Here is a 12,796-nt window from a genome sequence, read left to right as displayed (position 1 = left end):
CAGGGGAATTAAGTAGGTGAAAGTTCAAGCCTCTCCTCTCCTTCCTTATGGCAGCTTGGAAGCTGACACCCCAAGCTTTAAATAACGGCTGTAGATTTGTGGGACATGAAGATCTGGCAAAGTAATAAGAGGAGATAAAGACCCATTAAGGAATTTGCCTTAGTACAGGCTGACTTGGTAGAACTGATTATTAATATACTAGAAAATTGGGTTTTTCTTTAAATTGGAATTGATTTGATCCTTGGAAAAAGCAAAAAGCAAAAAAGTTATAATTATAGATTTAACACCTTTAAAAGTTAAAAGAGGAGAGACAAATGGATGGTTACATAATGGATACAAAATGGAGATTGCTGTGACTAAGCGAAAGTGTCAATTGTAGAGACTCGCCTTCTGCTTGAAAAAGAAATATTTTGACTTGCTACTTGTTTTGGATTATTTTGAAAACAATTATGGACTTTTGGATTTTGGAGATTCCTATTCTGTCTATGGGTGATTTGATAAAGAAAGAAGAAATATAATGGAACTATTAAAATTGAAACTAACTGGCGCAGGAATAAAAGATGTGGCGCAGGAGCAGAAGAAGAAAAGCTGATGGATTTTATATGGAACAGATGTTACAAAAGAATTAAAATGATATATAGAGTTTCAAACATGGAAACATGGATTTTGAAGTGGAATGCTTATGGACAGAGAGGGAAATGAAGAAATAAAATTGATAAAATTAAAATGTAATGTTTAAATGTTCAAATGTTTAAATGACTTTTAAATATAAACAGGAGGTGCTTATAGAATAATAAAGATGGAGAATAAAAGAAGGTAATTAAAATAGAAAATTGATGTAAAGGTGGTTAAAAATGAGATCTTTATAAAAATATAAGAGTATGTCAGCGAAGCATCTGAGGCGGCTCAGGAGTTCATGGCTTCCATGACGGCCATGGACCTGACCCAATTAATTCATGGACCCACTCACATGGGAGGACACACTCTGGACTTGATTTTTGTCTCTGGACAGTGGATGAATGATTTCGAGATAGGGGAGTTAGTGATTGAGCCCTTGTCATGGTCGGATCATTCCCTTCTTAGGCTTGACTTTCTAACCGCCACACCCTGCCGCAGGGAGGCAGAACAGACCAGATGGTTCCACCCCAGGTGCCTGATGGATCCTGATAGGTTCCAGATGAAGCTTGGGCCATTTCCTGAGGCTCTGACTCATGGCTCAGCTGAGGAGCTGGTGGCCGCCTGGGATAGAGCGGCTGCTGATGCTTTGGACCAAGTCGTGCCTGTGCGGCCTCTGACCTGTTGCCGAGTCTACCTGGCTCCTTGGTTCTCTGAGGAGCTGAGGGAGATGAAGCACCAGAAAAGATGCCTAGAGAGCAGTTGGAGATCTAGTCACTCTGAATCCGACCGAACACTGGTAAGATTTCATATTAAGACATACCTAGTGGCAATAAAAGCAGCAAAATGTAACTATTTTTCCGCTCTTATCACATCGGCAGATAATCGCCCAGCCGCCCTGTTTAGGGTGACCCATCTGGGAGCGCGGGAGGATCCCTTGCAGGGTCGTGCTGAGGATTTTGTCCAGTATCTGCACGATAAAATCACTCAGATTCGGGAAGACTTGGTCTCTGACTGGGTAGGTACAGACGGGATGATGGGTGCCGGTCTTGAGACTGCCATTTGGGAGGAGTTCAACCCTGTTGCTCCCGAGGACGTGGACAGGATACTGAGGCAGCTGAATGCGACCACATGTTTATTGGACTCAGTCCCTCCTGGTTGGTACTGGCTGTTCTGTCCCCGTCCCACATGCACACACACCAACAGACATCCAAGAGTTAAAAACCAAACCAGCCGACAAAATCCTTTTCCTTATGATAACGGAACTTGGCAGCAACCTGGTGGCTGCCTGCCAAGAGTTTATTACTCACGAAGGGAAGAGATAACTTCTCTCCACTTCTGGTACATCAAAGTAAAATATTCATAATTACAGAGTAACTTAAATCCAAAGATAATCCAGCAAAGTCTGTAGCAAAAGTCCGGCAATGCAGAATGCGTGGAAGCTTTCAGCTTTGTTCGTCACAAGTCTTGACTGGCCACCATGCTCCCTTTTATACCCTGTGGGGTGTGGTCCAGTGACTCAGCCTAATCTCGGGCATGCCTTTTCTTCTGTTGCGCGCGCTTATCTCTGCGATGCTGTCGAGGATCCAGCCAAGACTCATTACTCTCATCACTGTCCACCTGTGGCTGCATGGATGTGCTTGGCCCCGGCTCTATTTCTTGCCCTTCAGCAGACACCGAAGGCATTGCCAAAGAGGAGGGTCCTGGAGAGGGAGGCCTTGCCAACTCCTCTCCTTCACTCTTGGAGTCCTCTCCTGCCGATGACACAGGCTCAGGTAACGGAGCCACAACACTGGCCTCCCGGGAGGTTACACGAGGCTGGCTCCAGGGAATTATCAATGCTTCCTTGAGTGAGGGTGTCTTGCCATCCACCTTGAAAGAGGCGGTGGTGAGGCCCCTCCTCAAGAAGCCTGCTCTGGATCCGGCTGTTTTGGCTAACTACAGTCCGGTCTCTAACCTTCCCTTCTTGGCAAAGGTTGTTGAGAGTGTGGTGGCACAACAGCTTCCTGGGTACCAGGATGAAGCTGTCTATCTGGATCCTCTCCAGTCCGGCTTCAGGCCTGGGCACAGCATGGAAATGACATTGGTCGCATTGGTGGATGATCTCTGGAGGGCTCGGGATAGGGGTTGCTCCTCTATCCTGGTCTTGTTAGATCTCTCAGCGGCTTTTGATACCATCTTGCTGCACCGGTTGGAGGGGTTTGGAGTGGGGGGCACCGTTCTGCGGTGGTTCTCCTCCTATCTCTCTGACTGGTCACAGTCGGTGTTGGCAGGGGGGCAGAGGTCGACCCCGAGGCGCCTTGTTTGTGGGGTGCCTCAGGGGTCGGTCCTCTCACCCCTTCTGTTCAACATTTATGTAAAGCCGCTGGGTGAGATCATCCGTGGCTTTGGGGTGGAGTTCCATCAGTACGCTGATGATATTCAGCTGTACATCTCCACCCCAGGCCATCCCAACGATGCCTTGGAAGTGATGTCCCAGTGCCTGGAGGCCGTGCAGGTCTGGATGGGGAGAAACAGGCTTCGACTCAACCTTTCCAAGACCAAGTGGCAGTGGCTGCCGGCGTCCTGGTATAGCTATTTGGTGCCATTGCTGGCTATTGGGGGCGAGTTATTGGCCCCCACGGACAGGGCTCACAACTTGGGCATCCTCCTGGATGCACAGCTGTCTTTAGAAGAGCATATGATGGCTGTGACCAGGGGGGCTTTTTATCAGGTCCGCCTGATTCGCCAGTTGCGTCCCTTTCTGGATCGGGACTCCTTAGGCACAGTCACTCAGGCACTCGTCACTTCCCGCCTGGACTACTGCAATGCTCTCTACATGGGGCTCCCCTTGAGGAGCACCCGGAGGCTCCAACTGGTGCAGAATGCGGCCACGCAGGGGATTATGGGAGTGAGGGGGCCCTCCCATGTGACACCTCTCCTGCATGAGCTGCATTGGCTTCCAGTGGTCTTCTGGGTGTGCTTCAAGGTATTGGTTACCACCTTTAAAGCGCTCCATGGCATAGGACCTGGGTATTTGCGGGACCACCTTCTGCCGCCGATAGCCTCCCACCGACCAGTATGCTCCCACAGAGAGGGACTCCTCAGGGTGCCATCAGCCAGGCAATGTCGGCTGGCAACCCGCAGGGGTGGGCCTTCTCTGTGGCAACTCCTGCCCTCTGAAACGATTTGCCCCCGGAGATACGAAGGATATCGGATCTCCGGGTCTTTCACTGTGCCCTGAAAACTTTTCTTTTCCATCAAGCAGGGCTGGCATGAACCCCCCCCCCTCTTTAGTCTTTTTTAGTTTTTTAGCTTTTAAATCTCCTGTCTGCCACCTCTTCGTTGGAAAGATCAATCAAATCATTTACGAAGAGTGGTCTTGGTTTCACTTTGCCTGTGTTTGTGGTTTAGGCTTTGGCTTTAAGTAATAAACACCACCAATTAATATGGTTTCAGCAACAATATCTCCATCTTTAACTATGTAACTTGCTTTTTCAAGGTGGTGAACTTGGAACTTTAACATTCTAGACAAGTGACACTGACTCAAACTCAAACACCCCCTGGCGGTGATGGTGTCTTTTTAGATGGAACACAGCAAAGGCAAATGACTGCATCTCCAGCAGGTCATGCCAATATTGCAGCTCAAGCACAAATGGCAACTGGAATACAGCAGATTCCAGTGCATCAGCCACAGCAGCTACAAATGCCTGCATATGTGCCCCAGCCACAAGTGCAAATAGGGCCACCTCCTGGCCCGCCTCCAATGGCACAACCAAGACCATTTTTAGGTCCACAACAGGCACAGCAAATACCACAGGCATTTCTGCCAGCACAGCCAGCATACCAAGTGCAGGCTCCTTACCAGGCACTTTCTGTCTCTCCACTAACTGGTGAGTCAAAACTAAAAATGTCAGGACATAATTACAAAGCCTGGGTCAGTGAGATTACACTATTGCTTCTTAGAGAAGGCACGCATTTTATGGTATTTAACCCTCCTGCACAACCATGGGACTATGCAATAAGAGATTTAGAGATAAGGGCTCGCACAACATTATTGATGTCCATGGATACTGAACTGCAGGTCACTTTTCCACCAAATACAACAGCCCGACAAATTTGGGCTGAATTGGAAAATTGCTACAGGCCTATCTCAATTGAATCTTCATGTTTACTCATGTCTGAACTCCATGGTTCGAGATCGAAACCATCCTCTGCTACCAGTTGTCAGGGCATTTATTAATCCCATGTTTGGCTCTGGGACTAATTACCCTGGTTTAGAGGAGATGGGTCATGGCTTAATCCAAGTTGTCAATAATCTGAAAAGAAACTCGAGGAAGGTTTCTAATAAAACTCATTTATTTGTTATAAAGAAAATAAAACACCTCACTAACTAAGAAAAGTTAATTGTTACATTTTTGAAAGTAATTCGGGCCGGCTATATCAGCCGGACCTTGCTGGCAAGAGAACAAAGGAAAGAGAAGTGTAACATTGTAAATCAAAGGCAAGGGTGCTTTTGTCAGTTGCCAAGAATATCGTTGTAGAGGGATCCCTTTTGTGGCCCTCCTGGAACGTCTCGGAACAACTGTCCAGTCTTCTTCTTCTTCGTCCTCGTCCTCACTAGATGGTCGAAAGGAGTGGGGAGACTGCCGGACTGGGGAGAGGACCCCCGGGGAGTGACAACTTCCAGACCCCGAAAAAAGGAGGCAGTGTGGATGCAAGAGCAAAAAGAACGTCTCATGATAGAAAAAGCCTTGCAGCTTATCCGTGATGTAGAAGAAAGCAGGAGAAACCGTGAGTCTTTTGAAATTCCTGTGGAGAAGGGGGGAGCAAGCCCCAGGGGGGAGCCCGAAGAAACAACCTGCGGGGGAGAGGAAGAGTTTGAGGAGGGAACATCCCAAGCTTCGGCAGCTCGAGGGAGAGATGCAGCCGGCCAGAGAACCCCATCCTTGCAGCCCCCCCCGCAGATGTAAAAAGCCAAAAATCCCCCCCCCTTCCTGGGAAATTTGATGGGAATCCTAAAGCCTTGGGATTTTTCCTGACCCAAGTGTGGAACCACATGCAGGACTGGGGGGAGGACTATGAAACGGAGGTGGCTAAAGTCAGAAGCGTCGCGAATGCCCTAGAGGGAGTAGCTGCTGAGTGGATGGTGGTTCTCCACAATAACAACTCCCCCTTGCTGAGAAATTACAACCAGTTCATGAGGGCCCTTAGGAGGCGTTTTGAAGACCATTTAGCTGAACGAAAGGCGAGACTCAGAATGAAGAGCATTCAGCAGGGCCGGAGGCCGGTGGCAGAGTATATCCAAGAATTTCATGAACTGGCACCCTATATGACAGGCTGGTCAGAAATGGCTCTTTTGGAGAGTTTCAAGGATGGATTGAATGAAGAGATATATCGAGACTGCAGGAGCATGGGGGTCCCCGATGATTTGGATAGATGGTACATAGTAGCTGAGGATGTGGAGATCGAGCTGAAACGGAGCGAACTCTGAGGAAGGAGGATGGGGGACCAGTCATCCTCTTTCTACCATAAGGGGGCACCCAAGATGACTGGCGGAAAGACCGAATCCAAACCCAAGTCAAAGCCTTTCACCTGTTTCAAATGTGGGAAGGAGGGTCACCGGGCGGCCGAATGTTTCTCCAAGCCACCGCCAAAAGCCACCGGGGCCGGCCAAAAGAAAGGCGACAAAATACCCGCAAAAACCCGCGGCACCGCCCTGAAGGGAGAAGTCGTTGAGTTCACTCCCCGGAACCAGGGTGAGTTGGGAACTCCGACCAATGATGACGACAGCGAGACGGACTCCGACTCCGACACCGACGAACGGGTGAGTCACACGGAAGAACCCTTACTCATCCCCGTAGAAATAAGGGTGCCCTCCACAGGGACTCATGCGCAATTGTTAGCCCTGTTGGACTCGGGGTGCACTAGGTGCATAATTAGCCCCAAAGTAGTGGAGGAAATGGGACTGAGACTAAAAACTTTAAAAAGACCCATTGCATTTTGTCAGTTAGACGGATCGATTGCAGGAGGGGGCCCAGCTAGCTTTATGACCGAACCCCTTGAACTGCAGTTGGGGAATCATGTAGAGAATCTCAGATTTATTGTAGCCCCTGGCATGGAAAGACCTCTCATTCTAGGACTGCCCTGGCTTCGCAAATGGAATCCACGAGTAAATTGGAAGACGGGGGTCCTGCGCATCCGCACGGCAGAACCAACTCCGGAAAAGGAAGCCCCCCCACAAGGGATGACATAAGACCAGAAAGGGTGGCAGTAGCTATTAACTATATTGAGGGAGAAGAAAAAATTCCAAAGGAATATTGGGACCTCAAGGAAGTGTTTAGCAAAAAAGCATCAGATGCCCTGCCCCCCCACAGGGCCACTGACTGCACCATTGAAATACTCCCTGGGGTGAAGCTTCCCAAACCAAAAATTTACCCCATGACACCTCGAGAATTGGGGGAATTGCGGAATTTTATCGATAAAAACTTAGAACGGGGATTCATCGAACAAGCCAAACCCAAGGTGGCGGCGCCAGTAATGTTCCGCGAAAAGAAAGATGGATCCTTCCATTTAGTAGTTGATTATAGAAACATGAACGCCATTTGCGTAGAAAATGTCTATCCCCTCCCACTCATGAAGGACATGTTAGCCCATTTAGGGAAGGGAAAATTTTTTACCAAACTTGATTTAAGAGAGGCATATTACCAAGTGAGAATAAAAGAGGAAGATGAATGGAAGACAGCATTTAATTGCCCACTGGGATGTTTCCAGTTTAGAGTACTCCCTTTTGGACTACAGGGAGCCCCGGCTGTATTCATGCAGTTGATCAACGAAGTGTTGCATGAGCACCTGTATTGGTGTTGGTCTATTTGGACGACATTCTAATTTATTCTGACAACATGGCCGACCATGTAAGACTGGTTCGAGCGGTCTTGAATAAACTCAGAGCAGCTGAACTCTATGCCAAACTTTCTAAATGTGAATTTCACCAAGACAAAATCGACTATCTTGGATATCGTATATCGCATGAGGGAATAGAGATGGACCCGGAAAAGGTCCGGGCAGTGATGGAATGGGCCGCACCGCGCACCCGTAAACAGTTACAGAGTTTCTTAGGTTTGCTAATTTTTATAGACAATTTATCCCCTCTTTCGCGAAAATCGCACTGCCAATTACAGACTTGCTAAAAACCAAAGGGGAAGTAAAACTCAAACCCTCGAAACCACTAGAATGGACTATGGACTGTCAAGCTGCTTTCGAAAAACTGAAACAACTGTTTGCAGATGAACCTGTGCTCAAACACCCCTACATGGAACAACCTTTTGTAGTACAAGCTGATGCTAGCGACGTCGCCATAGGAGCAATACTCTTGCAAAAGAATGAGAACGGGATATTACAACCCTGTGCTTACACATCCCGTAAACTATCAGACATGGAAAGGAGATGGGCCATATGGGAGAAAGAAGCATTTGCAGTTAGATGGGCGCTGTTAACATGGAGACAATTTTTAGAAGGGGCGAAACACCCTTTCGAGGTGTGGACTGATCATAAGAATCTAGAAGCATTAAAAACACCACGCAAACTATCACCAAAACAGGCGCGCTGGGCCCAACACTTTAAGCATTTCAATTTCACTTTACGTTACCTTCCTGGTGGAAAAAATTTCATGGCGGACGCACTTTCCAGATTGCCACAGTACAACAGCATAAAGAAGGAAGTGGTTCAACCAATGATCCCCTTGACGCAATTGGCAACACCTGTCACTACCAGAGCGCAGAGTAAAACCGAACCAGAACTCTCGGGGGATTTGGTCGAAAAATTACGAGAAGCGCTAAAAACTGACGAGTGGTTTAAGGCCCACTCGAATGAATGCACACTTCGCGACGGACTAGCTTGGGTTGGATCGAAATTGTATGTTCCAGCCACATTAAGAACAATCATATTGAAATATGCTCATGATGCCAAGGCCGCAGGACACTTTGCGTTTGTCAAGACTCTACATCTTGTTAAGAGACAATTTTGGTGGCCGGCACTTAAAAAGGACATAGAGACATATGTGGCTAGCTGTCCAATATGTGCCTCAGCTAAAAGACCTCCAGGAAAATCCCCTGGATTACTGCAAAGTGTAGCTAGACCGAATGCCCCATGGAAAGAAATATCTATGGACTTCATTGTGGACTTACCAGAGAGTGAGGGCTGCACTGTTATTTGGGTAGTAACTGATCTGTTTTCCAAACAAGTACATTTCATCCCTTGCTCAAAGATCCCTTCAGCAAAAACTCTCACAAAACTGTTTATTCGACAGATTTACCAACTACATGGATCTCCAAAAAGAATAATTTCTGACAGGGGTGTACAATTTACTTCCAGTTTCTGGAAAGAGTTTTTAAAGTTAATAGGCTCCGCCCAGGGGCTAAGCTCCAGTCACCACCCCCAGACAAATGGAGCCTGTGAAAGAACCAATGGCGTGCTAGAACAATACCTGAGGTGTTATGTAAATTACCAACAAGACAATTGGGTAGACTTGTTGCCATTTGCAAAAGTGGCATATAATAACTCCGTACACAGTAGCACCGGATTCACTCCTTTTAAGGTCGCATCGGGCCAGGATTTTGTACCCATTCCTGTGCTACCACAAGATGATCCTCAGAATCCCTCCTTGATGGATTGGATTGAGCAATTAAAGAGCACATGGGCAGTGACTCGGAAAGCATTAGATGAGGCACACCGGGCCCATAAGGCGCAAGCTGATAAGAAAAGGTCCCCAGCTCACAATTATAAAGTGGGTGATAAAGTCTATTTATCTACTAAATACTTACAGACTACCCAGAAGTCCAAAAAGCTAGGGCCTAAGTATGTGGGACCATTTCGTGTGATTAGATTGATTAATCCAGTAACAGTTGAATTGGAATTGCCAAAAACCTTGAGACGAGTACATCCTGTATTTCATGTTAGTTTATTGAAACCTGAACACTCATCTCCCCTAAGGGCTGATCAAAGCACCCCTCCAATTCCCATTCTCATAGAGGGGGAGCAACATTTTGAAGTTAAGGAAATCTTGGACTCTAGAAAACACCATGGTAAAGTCCAATATCTGATTGCCTGGAAACATTTTCCTTTATCTCAGGCTGAATGGGTGAATAAACGAGATGTCCGAGCTCCCAAGAAAGTACAACAATTCTATACCAAATACCCAGATAAACCATAATTATTGTATATATTCTGTTTCTTTCTCTTTTCTTTCCTTTTATTTAGGACTAATGTCTCTTCTGCAAGGGGGGCCGAATGTCAGCCTCAGCTTTGCCTGCTTCAGCTGCCATAAGAAATGGGGGGAGGGATTAGTTATGGAGCAAAGGGTGGGAAGATGCAGGAGGTGTTTTTTTTCCTTGTAGGATGTGTCCTCATAAGAAACGAAAGTAGATCTTCAAAGGGGACGGCTGACCAACTGCCCTACATTCCTGATGAATGACGCTGCCAGACGTGTTGCCACCTGACCTTTGGAAGACCTTTGGATTGGCTGATGATTTATGAACACGAGGGGGGGGAGAAGCTTAGTAGATGCATTTCGCGCGTTTTGCTCACTTCCAGCTTTACCTGGGTTGCTATCATTTCATATTCAGTAAAAGTACTAAATTCTTCAAAATGCTTGAGTTTGGGTTTTTCTTTCCTGGATACTGAAGGAAGCATACCTGACAAGCAAAAATAAAATATGCTGGAAATCAGCCAAACAAATAGTTGGAGATATAGAGGAGAATATGTTGGAAAATACCTAAAATAACGGGGTGAAAAAGAATATGTTGGAAGACAACTAAAATGAAGCGAAATGTGTATGAGATGAATCTGTGTAAATTGAAATGTGTATTAGATGACAAGTTTAAGAAAATTAAGTGTAATTGTTAAAGTTTAAGATTTAAAGATTTGACGAATGGGCCTTGAGATTAAGGAATATAGATAGAATTTTGATTTATAAATTGAAATAAAAATAGAGTTGTACATATTTGGGAACTAAGATCTGTAGTGATAAAATAGTAAGGTAAACACTTAGATCAAGATGTTAGAATTTTTCTTAAAATTTTTGTTTTTGATTTTAATGTTAAAAGATGTAAGGGAGGGAATTAAGCTAGATAGAATTTTGATTTATAATTGGATATAAAAAATGAGTAGAGTTTATTTGGAAATTAAAGTTTTTGGTGATACAATAGACTGGTTTATATTAAGATGTTAGAATTTGTGTTAAAAACTTTTGTTTTGATTTTTAATTTTAAAAGATGTAACGAGGAAATTGGGAATAGAACTTGTTAAAGGAATGTAAGCGATTGCACCTATCTATGACCGGATCAATACTTCGTTCTTAAAAGATATATTTTATATTTATGTTTGGGAAAAAAAATAAAAAATATTTTTCAAAAAAAAAAGCACTGAAAAGACAGGCAGACAGGAAGAGAGTACTTCAAAAGCAGTTCAGGATAGAGGATGAAGTATATCTGTGTACCAAATTCCTGCAGTTAAGGCAAGAAACTAGGTCCCAATATATGTGGGACCTTTCCCCATCATCTGGATCATAAATCTGGTGACAGTGAAATTAAGGCTGCCAAAGAACCTTAGACACATCCATCCAGTGTTTCATTGTAGCATGATGAAACCGTTTCATAATTCCCCCCTGCAACCAGTCATTGGACTGTCCCCTTCACCCAGATTGGTGGGGGGGGGTTAGGGTTACATGATGTGCATGTAGTTCTTCTGTTTCAGGAATAATCTTCCTTTTAAAGGGGCATCATGTCATGGCTGAGGCCTGGCTTACTTTACAAACCCTGCTCACAGCCAGTCAAGAAGCTATGTGGGGGGGGGGGGATAAATTGGAATACAGGGGAGGCAAAGGGGGGAGGAATGCAAAGAGCAATGACTTGGAGCCTGAGAACCAAGGTCACCTGCTGAGAAAGTCTGCTAGGTGGAGAGTCCACTACCCAAACAGACTGAACTAAACTGACTGTACTGGATGGAATAAAGTGACAATGGGAGGGCCAGGGAGGAAGGGGGATGTTTAACTATGCTATATGCGTGAAACCATTAGAATTGACTTTGCTACTTCCGTATCCATGTTGGCTCAGTAAATTACACTCTTGAAACCAAAAATGTCCAAGGAGTCTTCATTTGCAGCAGGAACCAAATGGGATGGTTGACAGTTTTGCATAGGACTCTAGACTATAGCATAAAATAACATGTAAACAAAATTTGGGGCATAACATGCTGGTGACGAGAAAGGTACTTTTGTATAAAGAAAGTATAAATAAAACTATAAAGGTGTCCTGGCTCTATTATCCTCATCATTGTCACTAAAAAGTCCACATTATTTTTTTTTTATTGAAAAAGTTTTTCAAATACAAATTTCCCCCCCTTTTTTCCCCCCCTCCTCCCTAACCCCCCCCTCCCCCTCCCCTCCCCCTGTGGCTTCTTCAAAATAAAACCCAAATTCATAACAGATTATATAATACTTTACCATCCCCTTGCTCCATCCCCCATATGCTGACCCTTTCTTTCTAATAATATTATTATAAAAATATGGAACGCTTCACGAATTTGCGTGTCATCCTTGCGCAGGGGCCATGATAATCTTCTCTGTATCGTTCCAATTTTAGTATATGTGCTGCCGAAGCGAGCACAAAAAAAAGTCCACATTATTGTAAGTGAAGGGAAAGCTGTATTTGTGATTACAGAAAAAAAATAACTTCTAAAGGCTATAAGCAGTGTGACCATGACATATTAGAGTAGGGGTGTTAAACTCAAGGCCCATGGGCTGGATCCAGCCCGTGGGGTGCTTAAATCTGGCCCGCTGAGCCGGCCTGGAAATATCAAATGCCCGGCCCATGGTGCCTCTGGTGGCTAAAATGGGGTGCGTGCGGGTCTCCTGTGCCTCATTTTCACCCTCCATGGCTTCCTGCAGCACTCTGCCGGTCGAAAACAGGACAAAAAACGGGACAAAAACGGGCTGAAAACTGGGACAAAAATGGCTGGTAGAGTGCGGACGTGTACGAACCCCCCATGCCCTGTTTTGGCCAGCAGGGTGCTGCAGGAGGCATCTGTCCCACACCCCCTGCTGGCCTGTGGAGGAAAACTACAATGCTGATCCAGCCCTCAAAGAAATCCAGTTTGACATCCCTGCATTAGTGCCACTGGACATTGCATGACTAAAATGTTTTGG

General features: G+C 45.6%; 1 protein-coding gene and 1 non-coding gene across 2 annotated transcripts in view; both read right to left on the bottom strand.

Annotated features, from left to right (window-relative positions):
• Positions 1-12,796, bottom strand: part of TMEM117 (transmembrane protein 117) — a 473,220-nt gene that overhangs the window by 290,954 nt on the left and 169,470 nt on the right. The gene's annotated exons all lie outside the window — the stretch shown is intronic.
• LOC139319991 (U6 spliceosomal RNA) lies at positions 12,151-12,257 on the bottom strand. The gene has a single exon (XR_011600661.1). It is a non-coding gene; the product is annotated as a U6 spliceosomal RNA (small nuclear RNA).

Source organism: Pituophis catenifer, unplaced genomic scaffold (assembly GCF_029215685.1).
Source record: "Pituophis catenifer annectens isolate HBS135680 unplaced genomic scaffold, rPitCat1.0.hap2 SCAF_7, whole genome shotgun sequence".
In the NCBI taxonomy this organism is placed as follows: Eukaryota; Metazoa; Chordata; class Lepidosauria; order Squamata; family Colubridae; genus Pituophis; species Pituophis catenifer.
The sequence above is the reverse complement of the archived record's forward strand: the minus strand, read 5'-3'. Positions and strand labels throughout refer to the sequence as shown.